The following is a 12,752-nucleotide window of genomic DNA, read 5'->3' as shown; positions in this document are numbered from 1 at the left end:
AAAACACAAATCAGGTTCACAATTGGTGGCATAACTTACTGTTTATGCAATATAACCCTTTAAAAACCAATTGGCTGTGTTGGAGCTCTCAACAGTATCTGGGCATACAGTACGGTCTTCCAGTTGGTTCCAGTTTAGTATGCTCTTGACAAAGAAAGAGTTCTTATATATATGGATCGGTGTTTCTAGGAATAGTTTCCAGTGCATTCGTATTGTTCTTCAGTGAATTTGTCAATATATTGGCACTTACAAAATTGTCAAATGTTTTAGGTTTCATTTCATCTTAGGTTTGCTTTAAACAAGAAAATCTTCGGGATTAAAAGCTGGGACCACCCCACCCCTCAACCACTTCGTACAGAAATGCCAGCCGTTGACTTGTTCTTTTCGATTGTAGGTTGTCTATTTCTAACTCGGCTAACATTTTGGTGACCGACCCCTCTTCTCTAGACCTGTAGTCGCCTGTAATGAATCTTGCTGCTCTGCGTTGTATTCTTTCCAATTGATTTATATCATGTTGTATATATGGATCCCATATTATGGCTCCATACTCCAGAGTTGATTGCACGAATGATATATATGCGGCCTTTTTGTAACCTGTTTGGCAAAAGCGTAGATTTCTTCTTAGAAAGCATAGCGTCGAATTGGTTTTCTTGGCTACATTTGAGATGTGCGTGGTCCATTTTAGGTCTTCTGATATTTGTAGGCCTAGGTATGGGTTGGTTGGTCATGTCCGTCTAGGCTGTACATCTTCTGGCATTTGTTCTTGATGCTAAGAATACAGCACTTCTTTGCATTGAAGCGCATGCCCCTGTTTTTGGCCCATACCTCTAATTTTGGAGGTCTCGCTGTAGGAGTGTGTGGTCATGTTTTGTCCATTGTATTCCGTTTCTTTTCCCTCCAGCTGCTTCTTTCAGGGTGTAGTTTATTACCAAGAGGAAAAGAAAAGTAGGTGATAGCTTGTAGCCTTGTTTTACTCCAGTTTTACATCAAAACTCTAACTGAGCTTGCCTTTGTGTATTACTTTGTATTTTATCTTGTTATAAGAGTTCCTTATGATGTTTTATGACTGATTGTGGTATTCCATAATGAGCCATGATGTTCCAAAGGGTTTTTCTGTCCAAGCTGTCAAATGCCTTTTCAAAGTCAACAAAGGTATTCAGCAGGGAGGTGTTCCATTTTAAGAACTGGTCTATAATTATGCGTATTGTGGGTAACTGGTATACGCATGATCGGTCTTTCCTAAATCTTTCTTGTTGTGTCAGTAGTTTTTCATCTATAGCCTTAAGAACTCGTGTGAGGAGGATTCTATTTAGTACCTTTGATGCCACTGATAGTAATGCATATTCATCTGTAATATTTGCATTCTTTAAAGTTGCCTTTCTTCGGTAGTTTGATTAGGTGGTCCTCGTTCCATTCTTGAGGCATTTACTCTTGCTGCCACATACCACTGAATAGCTTATGTAAGAGGTTTGCTGTTAGGTGTGGGCTGGTCTTGTGGTAGAATGTTGTCTGGATCTGCTGCCTTGTCTGATTTTCATTTTTGTATAGCTTGTTTTATTTCTAATTTTGTAGGTAGGTTACGATTTGTTTGAAGCTCTTCATTTGCTATGTTGATAACTTGTATATCAGCCGGAAGTTGTCTATTTGAAGTTCTTAAAGAATTCGGTCCATCTAGCAATCTGTTCTTCTATAGTGGTAAGGACCTTCCCATTTTTGTCTTTAACTTTTTGAGTTGTTTGTCTAAATTTACCATCAATTGTTTTGGTGGTATAATAAAGATCTTTCATATTTCTCATGTTTGCAGCTTCTTCCGCTTGTGAGGCAAGATTTTCAATATACGGTCTTTTATCTTTTCTTACTCTTTGTCTAACTTCCTTGTGAGTTTTGTTGTAGTTATTTTGAGCATCAGCTTTTGATTTTCTGGTTTTGCGTCTATTCAATTTGTCTTTTTTCTGTTTTCTCTCATTTACTTTTCTAAGAGTAGCTGGTTTAATCCACTCTTTTTGGGTGTGTGTTTTCTACTACGAGTTTCTCTACATGTGCTGTTTATTACCTCCTTTATCTGACTCCACTGTTTTACGATGTTATCAAGTTCTTCTAGCAGCTGCAATTTGTTTGAAAGTGTTATGTTGGACTGTTCTTTCTCTGTCTTTTCTCTCAAAAAGTTGTCATTGTTTTTCACCCTTGATGAGTTTTTCATGGTGTATACTTTCCTTAGCTTTATTCTTACTTTTCCAATCAGGAGGTGATGGACTGGTGTAATATTTGTTCCCCTCTATAAACAAACATCATGATGTGATCTCCTAAACTTGATGATGCAGAAATAGCCAATTTGGTTTTCTGTGACATGGTCTGGTGATACCTAATCCTATGTTGCCTTGTGGATATGTTTGTGTGGAAATATTGTAGCGGGCTGAGGGTTCCAACTTCCGGTGACGGACGACTTTCTTATAAACGTTGTGTGTATGGTAATTTTATATACCTGAAAACAGGTCGTAGGTTGCGTACTCAGAGGATTGCTACTATATTTGTATGTGTTTGCGTAGCAACCTACGAATCTGTAATCAGTACCGAGTTTGAGTCTTGTATGGCTTTTATAGAATGATACTGAATAAAGTTAATGATTTATTAACCAAAATAATTATGGTTTATACAGGCTGAACAATATCTATATAAATAAGTATATTATATACAATTAAAACACTATTGGCTGCTCTAGTAATATGTGGTGCACCTAAAACTCAAGTGAGAAAAAGGGGAATTAATATATGGGTATTACTGGCATTCGTGGTAGTTAGCTCTGGTATCAAAATATGATAGACACAAGGGTATTAGCACAAATAGTACACAATAATTCTAACAATAAAATTATATTCTTCAATAAACAATGTTTGATATTATGATTGTTCGTATAATTAACAGTTTATTGTCTCTGTGAGTGTCAATCTACTTTATACTGATTCAGTAATAAATATTCAAAATGATAGCTCTAAATTGTGTCACTAGCGTGTCGTACTTTGAATTGATTCTATATGTGTAAATGAAAAACCCCGTTGGCCTTCAACAAATAATAATAAATATTATCTTGTAGTGGTAGACTTAATTTCAATTGTGCAACTCTATAATAAATTTCGGGTATCTTTAATATTCTTCTTAAAGGGATTTAACCTATTTCCTAGAAATTATACTCTAGCAGTGTCGGGACCGTGTCGTGTCGAGACACAGTTAAAACAATATATTATCTTTAATAAATGCTAACTGTTTTCTTTAGGAGGATAAATGAATTGTTATAGATAAAATGAATCGAAATTACTTTCGACACTAATGTTAATTGTGCCCACCTTAACGACAATACGACAATATTATTGTGCAAATGGCGACTTTATATTATTTGGATATGGTGCCCAGAAAAGACAAGACTGAACCCGAGAGATGCGAACTTCCGTATTTATAATGAGTACGACACGGTGCGACACAAAGTTCATTAAAGACATAACGCCAATAGCATGGTAACGTCTGTGACGTCATGCCACCTGCGCTATCCCAAGATGCAATACAATAACGTCAACAATAATGGCTGACGACAATATAACATAACAGACTGTGTCGTGCAACATTAACGCTGCACAATACCTTATAAACCCCTAAAAATATATGTTAAACTACCACGAAAATGCCAACTAGTATTGAGTAAAGGTAAGAAGCACATTTGATAATAATTCAATATGTTTATAACTGTAATAACGTGAAAAAGAAGTAGTGGGTCCTGTGCCATTTCACGGGTGATCACATTCAGTATTTTTGTACTTGATAATGAAAATATTTTAAAATAAAAATATCCCTCCTAAACTTGAATCTCCCCACGGGACAGGCCGCGGCCGTTACAATATACTCCCTCCAATGACAAATTTGTTGTTTGCACATACTTCTGCAAATCTTTCTGTTTTTTCCTTCATTTGACCAAGTCTATGTTTTCCCATTGATTGTTCATATCTTATATTGCTGTTTCCTATTTACGCATTGAAATCACCCATCAGTACTGTTATATTTTTGTCTTTTTACTGGTTTAGATTAGAATTCCATTTAAGGTGTTGTTAAAAATTTCCTTGTCATTTTCATCGGCATTATTTGTTGGTGCAAAGCACTGCATAGCAGTGTATACTGTTTGCTCTTATTCGCTTGTGCTATTTTCGAACTCATTGAAAAAATCTGATAACGCCATGGCTAAAAATAAAAAGACAACTTTAACAGAAGACACAACTTAGTAAACTAAAGACTAAGAGACACGAACCCATCTAAAATCGGGGTGATTCAGATGCTCCTGAGGGATAGGCAGATCCTGCTCCACATGTGGCACCCGTCGTATTGCTCAAGTTATTAGTTCCCAAGATATAAGTACCCTATTTGCTTCCTTTGACATCATCATGACAACTCCTTCTGTAGGTAAACTACCATCCACTTGGTGTCCAGAATATAAATAGTCTCACCAGTAGCAATCATTGTCTCAAGTGGGGATCACTATTAACCACTCATTTAATGTCAGAAGAACTGTTCTAGGACAATATGTAGAAATGTCATCCTGACACCTTTTAGACAGTTCTAGCTAGAACAGTTCTTATCTAGAACTGATTTGATCAGTTTTACCTAGAACTGATTTAGACAGTTCTATCTAGAACTGATTCTGACAGTTATACCCTAGAACAGTTTAAGACAGTCCTACGGCTAGAACAGTTCTGCGACTAGAATTGATTAAGTCAATTCTATCGATAGAACAGTTTTAAGGACTATTTGTCTCAAATATAAATAAGTCAAAAGAATATGATATATATTATAAAATTGAGAATGGAAATGGGGAATGTGCCAAACAGACAACAACCCGATCATAGAGCAAACAACAGCAGAAGGTCACCAACAGGTCATTAAACTGAATTTTGACCAGTTAGGTGCCCTTACTACATTGACGTCATTTATAAATGTTCTACAATCCTGACAGTTTTGGTCAATTCTGCGACTTGAACAGTTTTAGACAGTTCTGAAGACAGTTCTACGCTTAAAACTGATTTAATCAGTTCTATTGACAGTTCTACGGCTAGAACAGTTTTAGACAGTTCTGCTGACAGTTCTACGGTTAAAATTTATTTAGTCAGTTCTGCTGAAAGTTCTAAGGTTAGAACTGATTTGGTCAGTACTGCTGACAGTTCTACGGTTAGAACTGATTTGGTCTGTTCTGCTGACAGTTCTACAACTAGATTGAGTTCTACCTGGAACAGCATTAGACAGTTATACTCTAGAACTGATCCTGACAGTTCTACCTAGAACTGATCCTGACAGTTCTACCTAGAACTGATCCTGACAGTTCTACCTAGAACTGATTTGGTCATTTCTACCTAGAATTGATTCTTACAGTTCTACGTACAACAGTTCTGAGGTAAAACTGTTCTACATAGAATCAGATTCAAAACAGTGTGGCTGTGGCCATTGATTGACGATCTAAACCATCCCATTGACTAGGACAGATTATGTAAACGTTTATCTGTAACGACCACTGCTCACTTCTAGCTTATTATAGAATTTAAATTGTGGGGTCACCAAAGGTTCTTTACACCTTTAATAATAAAATAATTCGAAAAAAGTAATCAGGAATAACCTGTATGTTTTGATTTATATTATTGATATAAATCAAAACATCGTATTATTTCTGATAAGTTTTTCTAATTACTTTATTTAGGTGTTGAGAACCTTTGGCGACCACACAGTTTAAGTGTCTTTAACAAGTACATAGTGAACAGTGGTCGTTACAGACAAACGTTTACATAATCTGTCCCAGTCAATGGGATAATTTAGGTCGTCAATAAATGGCTACAGCCACACTGTTTTGAATACGATTCTAGAACTATTCTACTTCTAGGACAGTTTAGAACAGTTATATGACAGATTATTAGAAGAGATCTCCACTGTACCAGTTGGAATCCATCGAGTCTCGCTCAATCCCAGTATTTCTATTTTGTACTTTGTACTTAGTACTTTTGAGCATTTCGCTATGATCGCTGCTTTGCCACTTTGGTACATAGTTCTTACATTCCAAGTCACAAGTATGGCGGTCGACTTAGGTGCCCGAAGGTTAATCGACTTTGTAGTTTCGTTTCGGCTTTCCATGAAATGTGTCATATCTCTGTTAAGGGACCCTCTTATGTATTTCTGTTCGTCCATGTTTCTGTAACAGTGAATTATTTTACATGGCGAGATGGTTGGTCTTACGCTCAACCCCCAACCTGGAGGGCCAGGAATTTTGTTCCTGAGGTACTCTTGCTCTAGATGAGCTGTCTTCCACGACTTACGAGCATCATTTTCTAACCTGTTTGATTTTGGAGCTGTTCCTCCTCCTAGATTGGTTGCCTTTCTTGGCTTACGACTCTCAATTATATATTTTCCAATAGCTGGGGCAAGCGCATATCCACTCGCCGGTGGTCCTACACACTGCATCTCTTTTGTCCTTGTTGCATCGAAATTCTCTACAATTATGCCTAGGATGCTGGACCCTAGTTACTATTTGCTGTCAGGAGGATGCATTGCAGAAGTCTTTAATATTGTAGAGGCTATGTACTTGCAAAAAGACTTACTCATTCGGCTTTCTTTTCACCTGCAAAGCAGGCTAGCCAGCGGTGGAGCAAGAGTCTATGGCTCCAACCCACACTAGACGCTTACATTATCCTCTGGATCATGATAATTACCCGTGTATATGGGTCATTAAAAAAATGTCGAATTTTGAATTTAAATTAAAGTTACTTATTCAAACATCCTTCGTCATAAGCAAATCAAAGCAAAACATGAAACAACATACTAGTATATAAAAAGATGCAATCTTGGCAATGCCATACAAGAATATATTGAAACATTTCTTGAAAGGTTGTGCAACATGTTTTCTCTACTGTTACCATGTTCAAAGGAAATTCGGGGTTATTTAGAAAAGGTTTCGACATAATTTTAGGCCTGTTTTTCACATAGCCAATAAAATAGTTTTCAAGAATAAAATCTTCTATATTTTTTTTTCTGTGAAATGATAGATTGTTTTTTTTTAATTTCTTCATGTTGTACTGAAAAATGCCTCTAAAAATTGATTTCCAGAGGTTATGAAATTAACCACTAGTCAGGCAAGTCTATTAAGATAGCAATTCATAATGTTCAGGATTTTTATGCTCCCGCGACAAATGTCCATATTTAGTTTTCTTTTTCTACTAAACCTAACATTTCCATCTCATGATGGTTTACTTTTGTCTTTATTTTATTGGTAACAAGAACGTAAGCTACTGGTATATCATCATATAATGGTCTATCATGTTACCCTTTTTGAGTTCAAAAACGAAACATTTCATTGTGTGAACAACTATATGTAATTATAAACATTCAAAAGATGTTTTTATATTAAACTTTAGAAAAAGGATGAACAAATTACCTCATTTATGAATGCTGCTGTGAAATAGCTCCTCCTTTTGGGGTCTCAATTATGAATGCTGCTGTGAAATATCTCCTCCTTTTGGCGAAGTGAAAATGTTTTTCTTTTGTGATTCTGGTTTCCAACACGTTATTGCACTCTTCACAAATTTTATATTGGTGTAATTGATAGATATGTTGGTAACAGCAAAGGCATGACAAAAAATACATACTATTTTTGTTCCCCCTAAATGTATTGAAACTATTTGTCTGCTATTCAAGAAACGAGTTGTGTTACAATTTTAGGTTGATTTGCTCTTTCGAAATCAACACGGAATAGTTCAATATTCAATGGGAGAACAATTTAACGGTTGATTTAGTAGCGGTAAGAGGATGGACACGAACTTCTTGTACGATGATTGAATTCAGTTTGTAGAAAAAATGTTACATAAAATAATAAAGAAGCTGTTATAGTTATTATCAACATATTCTAAAAAAACCCTCTTTTACAGATATCCAGGCAATAAGAAACTAGAGGCTCCAAAGAGCCTGTGTCGCTCACCTTGGTCTATGTGAATATTAAACAAAGGAAGCAGATGGATTCATGACAAAATTGTGTTTTGGTGATGGTGATGTGTTTGTTAATCTTACTTTACTAAACAGTCTTGCTGCTAACATTTATCTCTATCTATAATGAACTTGGCCCAGTAGTTTCAGTGGAAAATGTTAATAAAAATTTACAAATTTTATGAAAATTGTTAAAAATTGACTATAAAGGACAATAACTCCTTAGGGGGTCAATTGACCATTTCGGTCATGTTGACTTAATTGTAAATCTTACTTTGCTGAACATAATTGCTGTTTACAGTTTATCTCTTTCTATAATAATATTCAAGATAATAACCAAAAACAGCAAAATTTCCTTAAAATTACCTTAAAAGGGGCAGCAACCCAACAATGGGTTGTCAGATTTATCTGAAAATTATAGGGCAGATAGATCTTCATCTGATAAACAATTTTACCCCTGTCGGATTTGCTCTAAATGCTTTGGTTTTTGAGTTATAAGCCAAAAACTACATTTTACCCCTATGTTCTATTTTTAGCTGTGGCGGCCATCTTGATTTGATAGTCGGGTCACCGGACACATTTTTAAAACAAGATACCCCAAAGATGATTGTTGCCAAGTCTGGATTAATTTGGCCTAGTAGTTTCATAGAAGAAGATTTTTGTAAAAGATAACTAAGATTTACGAAAAATGGTTAAAAATTGACTATAAGGGCAATAACTCCTAAAGGGGTCAACTGACCATTTCGGTCATGTTGACTTATTTGTAAATCCTACTTTGCTAAACATTATTGCTGTTTACAGTTTATCTCTATCTATAATAATATTCAAGATAATAACCAAAAAACAGCAAGATTTCCTATAAATTACCAATTCAGGGGCAGCAACCCAACAAAGGGTTGTCTAATTCGTATGGAAATTTCAGGGCAGATAGATCTTGATCTGATAAACAATTGTACCCCATGTCAAATTAGCTCTAAATGCTTTGATTTTTGAATTATAAGCCAAAAACAGTATTTTACCCCTATGTTCTATTTTTGGCCGTGGCGGCCATTTTGTTTGGTGGACCGGGTCACCGGACACATTTTTTGAACTAGATACCCCAATAACAATTGTGGCCAAGTTTGATTGAATTTAGCCCAGTAGTTTCAGAGGAGAAGATTTTTGTAAAAGATTACTTTAATTTAAGAAAATGGTTAAAAATTGACTATAAAGGACAATAACTCCTTAACGGGTCAACTGACCATTTCAGTCATGATGACTTATTTGTATATCTAACTTTGCTGAACATTATTGCTGTTTACAGTTTATCTCTATCTATAATAATATTCAAGATAATAACCAAAAACTGCAAAATTTCCACAAAATTACCAATTCAGGGGCAGCAACCCAACAACAGGTTGACCGATTCATCTGAAAATTTCAGAGCAGATAGATCTTGACCTGATAAACATTTTTACCCCAGTCAGATTTCCTCTAAATCCTTTGGTTTTTGAGTTATAAGCCAAAAACTGCAATTTACCCCTATGTTCTATTTTTAGCCGTGGCGGCCATCTTGGTTGGTTGACCGGGTCACGCCACACATTTTTTAAACTAGATACCCCAATGATGATTGTGGCCAAGTTTGGTTCAATTTGGCCCAGTAGTTTCAGAGGAGAAGATTTTTGTAAAAGTTAACAACGACGACGGACGACGGACGACGCCGGACGCCGGACGCAAAGTGATGGGAAAAGCTCACTTGGCCCTTCGGGCCAGGTGAGCTAAAAAGGAAAACATGATTTGAATTGCGTTATCCTGACACTGTACGCACATAAATTACGCAATAAATGACTAAAATGTACTATAATCTTTTCAAAATAGATCGAAATTATTATCAATGCTCTTACTCATAAATTCTTCGAACTTTCATATAAACAATTACAACCGCATTTTCCATGAGAAATAAAAGATTAGCATAGATGTACTGAAAACTGGACATTTAAAAAAAATTACCAATCCATGTATCATTATCGAATAAAAATTAGGAATAATATTTTTTACAAACATGCAACGCCCAGAAAAACTTGAATTTCGACTTAATAATCTTGGAATCACGATACAACCTTGTCAATAACCACTTGAAGATTACTCAGTAGATGGTATTACAAATCATATTAAATGGAAAAAACGTGTTTTAAATGTTTGAAAAAAAGCTTTTAATAACATTAAGCTACATATATATCTTATGTATTTTTAAATATAAGCCCACTTGTTCAATATTTGAAAAAAATATATTTAAATACGGTTGCGAATTATTAAATGATTGTAGCGTCGAAAATCTTTTTATTGCAAGAAGTTACAAAAAAATTCCTTTGTTACAGTATTATTATTAATAGTATGCGCTATCAAATCAAAATACAAACTTTAGGGAGGTTTTTTTCGTAGTTCACCACAGGAAAACAAGTAAATTGGTCATTTAACAGATTAAGATAGTAATCTCTTTAAGCTCAACTGACTTAATATTGAAGCAACTTTTAATAACAGTTGAACATTTTTAGCCATAACCATCACACGTGGGGTCTTAGTTTTCAGTTTTATATTACCCGATGTTCCAAATGCGGATAATCATTGACTTAAAGTTCGAATGAAAGTTCGTATTTGAGTTATATTTGAAGTTCGAGGATTGCTTCTTGTCTAGTTAGTTAGATATAAAAATAAGAAGATGTGGTAATAATGTCGATGAGACAAGCCACTACAAGATGCCAAATGACAGAGACAGAAACAGCTATAGGTCACCGAACGGCCTTCAACAATGTATATAACCCATACCGCATAACCTGCTGCAACAACAACAACAACTAGAGGCTCTAAAGAGCCTGTGTCGCTCACCTAGGTATATGTGAATTAAATAAAGGAAGCAGACAGTTCATGACAAAATTGTGTTTAGGTGATTGTGATGTGTTTGTACATCTTACTTTACTGAAAATTCTTGCTGCTTACAATTATCTCTATCTATAATGAACTTGTCCGTGTAGTTTCAGTGGAAAATGTTAGTAAAAATTTACAAATTTTATGAAAATTGTTAAAAATTTATTATAAAAGGACAATAACTTCTTAGGGGGTCAATTGAAAATTTTGGTCATTTGACTTATTTTTGAGTCTTAAATTGCTGTACATTATTGCTGTTTACAGTTTATCTCTATCTATAATAATATTCAAGATAATAACCCAAAACAGCAAAATTTCCTTAAAATTACCAATTTAGGGGCAGCACTCTGACAACAAGTTGTCCCATTCATCTTAAAATTTTAGGGCAGATAGATCTTGACCAGATAAACAATTTTATCCCTTGTCAGATTTGCTCTAAATGCTTTGGTTTTTGAGTTATAAGCCAAAAACTGCATTTTACCCCTATGTTCTATTTTCACCCATGGCGGCCATCTTGGATGGTTGGCCGGGTTAAAAAACACAAACTTTAAACTAGATACATCAATGATGATTGTGGCCAAGTTTGGATTACTTTGGCCCGGTAGGTTCAGAGAAGAAGATTTTTGTTAAAGATGATGGATATTTACGAAAAATGGTTAAAAATTGACTATAAAGGGCAATAACTCCTAAAGGGGTCTACTGACCATTTTGGTCATGTTGACTTATTTGTAAATTTTACTTTGCTGAACATTATTGCTGTTTACAGTTTATCTCCATCTATAATAATATTCAAGATAATTACCAAAAACAGTAAAATTTCCAATTAAGGGCCAGCAACCCAACAATGGGTTGTCTGATTCATCTGAAAATTTCAGGGCAGATAGATCTTGACCTGATATACAATTTTACCCCTGTCAGATTTGCTCTAAATGCTTTGGTTTTTGAGTTATAAGCCAAAAACTGCATTTTACCCCTATGTTCTATTTTTAGCCATGGCGGCCATCTTGGATGATTGGCCGGATTAAAAAACACAAACTTTAAACTAGATACACCAATGATGATTGTGGCCAAGTTTGGATTAATTTGGCTCGGCAGTTTCAGAGAAGAAGATTTTTGTAAAAGATGGTGGATATTTACGAAAAATGGTTAAAAATTGACTATAAAGGGCAATAACTCCTAAAGGGGTCAAATGACCATTTTGGTCATGTGACTTATTTGTATATCTTACTTTGCTGAACATTATTGCTGTTTACAGTTTATCTCCATCTATAATAATATTCAAGATAATAACCAAAAACATTAAAATTTCCTTAAAATTACCAATTTAGGGGCAGCAACCCAACAATGGGTTGTCTGATTCATCTGAAAATTTCAGGGCAGATAGATCTTGACCTGATAAACAATTTTAATCCATGTCAGATTGCTCTAAATGCTTTGGTTTTTGAGTTATAAGCCAAAAACTGCATTTTACCCCTATGTTCTATTTTTAGCCATGGCGGCCATCTTTGATGGTTGGCCGGGTCAAAAAACACAAACTTTAAACTAGATACATCAATGATGATTGTGGCCAAGTTTGGTTTAATTTGGCCAAGTAGTTTCAGAGGAGAAGATTTTTGTAAAAGTTAACGCCGGACGACGGACGACAGACGACAGACGACAGACGACGGACGACGACGGAAGACGGACGCCAAGTGATGAGAAAAGCTCACTTGGCCCTTCGGGCCCGGTGAGCTAAAAAAAATGAAATGACAAATGTTAAACAATTCATACGACAAAACTAACAACTCGATTTATGTACAGAACAATGAACGAACAACCAATGTTGGGGACTTGGGACGGGCACATATACA

The sequence above is a fragment of the Mytilus trossulus genome, chromosome 2, assembly GCF_036588685.1.
Source record: "Mytilus trossulus isolate FHL-02 chromosome 2, PNRI_Mtr1.1.1.hap1, whole genome shotgun sequence".
Classification (NCBI taxonomy): domain Eukaryota; kingdom Metazoa; phylum Mollusca; class Bivalvia; order Mytilida; family Mytilidae; genus Mytilus; species Mytilus trossulus.
The sequence above is the reverse complement of the archived record's forward strand: the minus strand, read 5'-3'. Positions refer to the sequence as shown.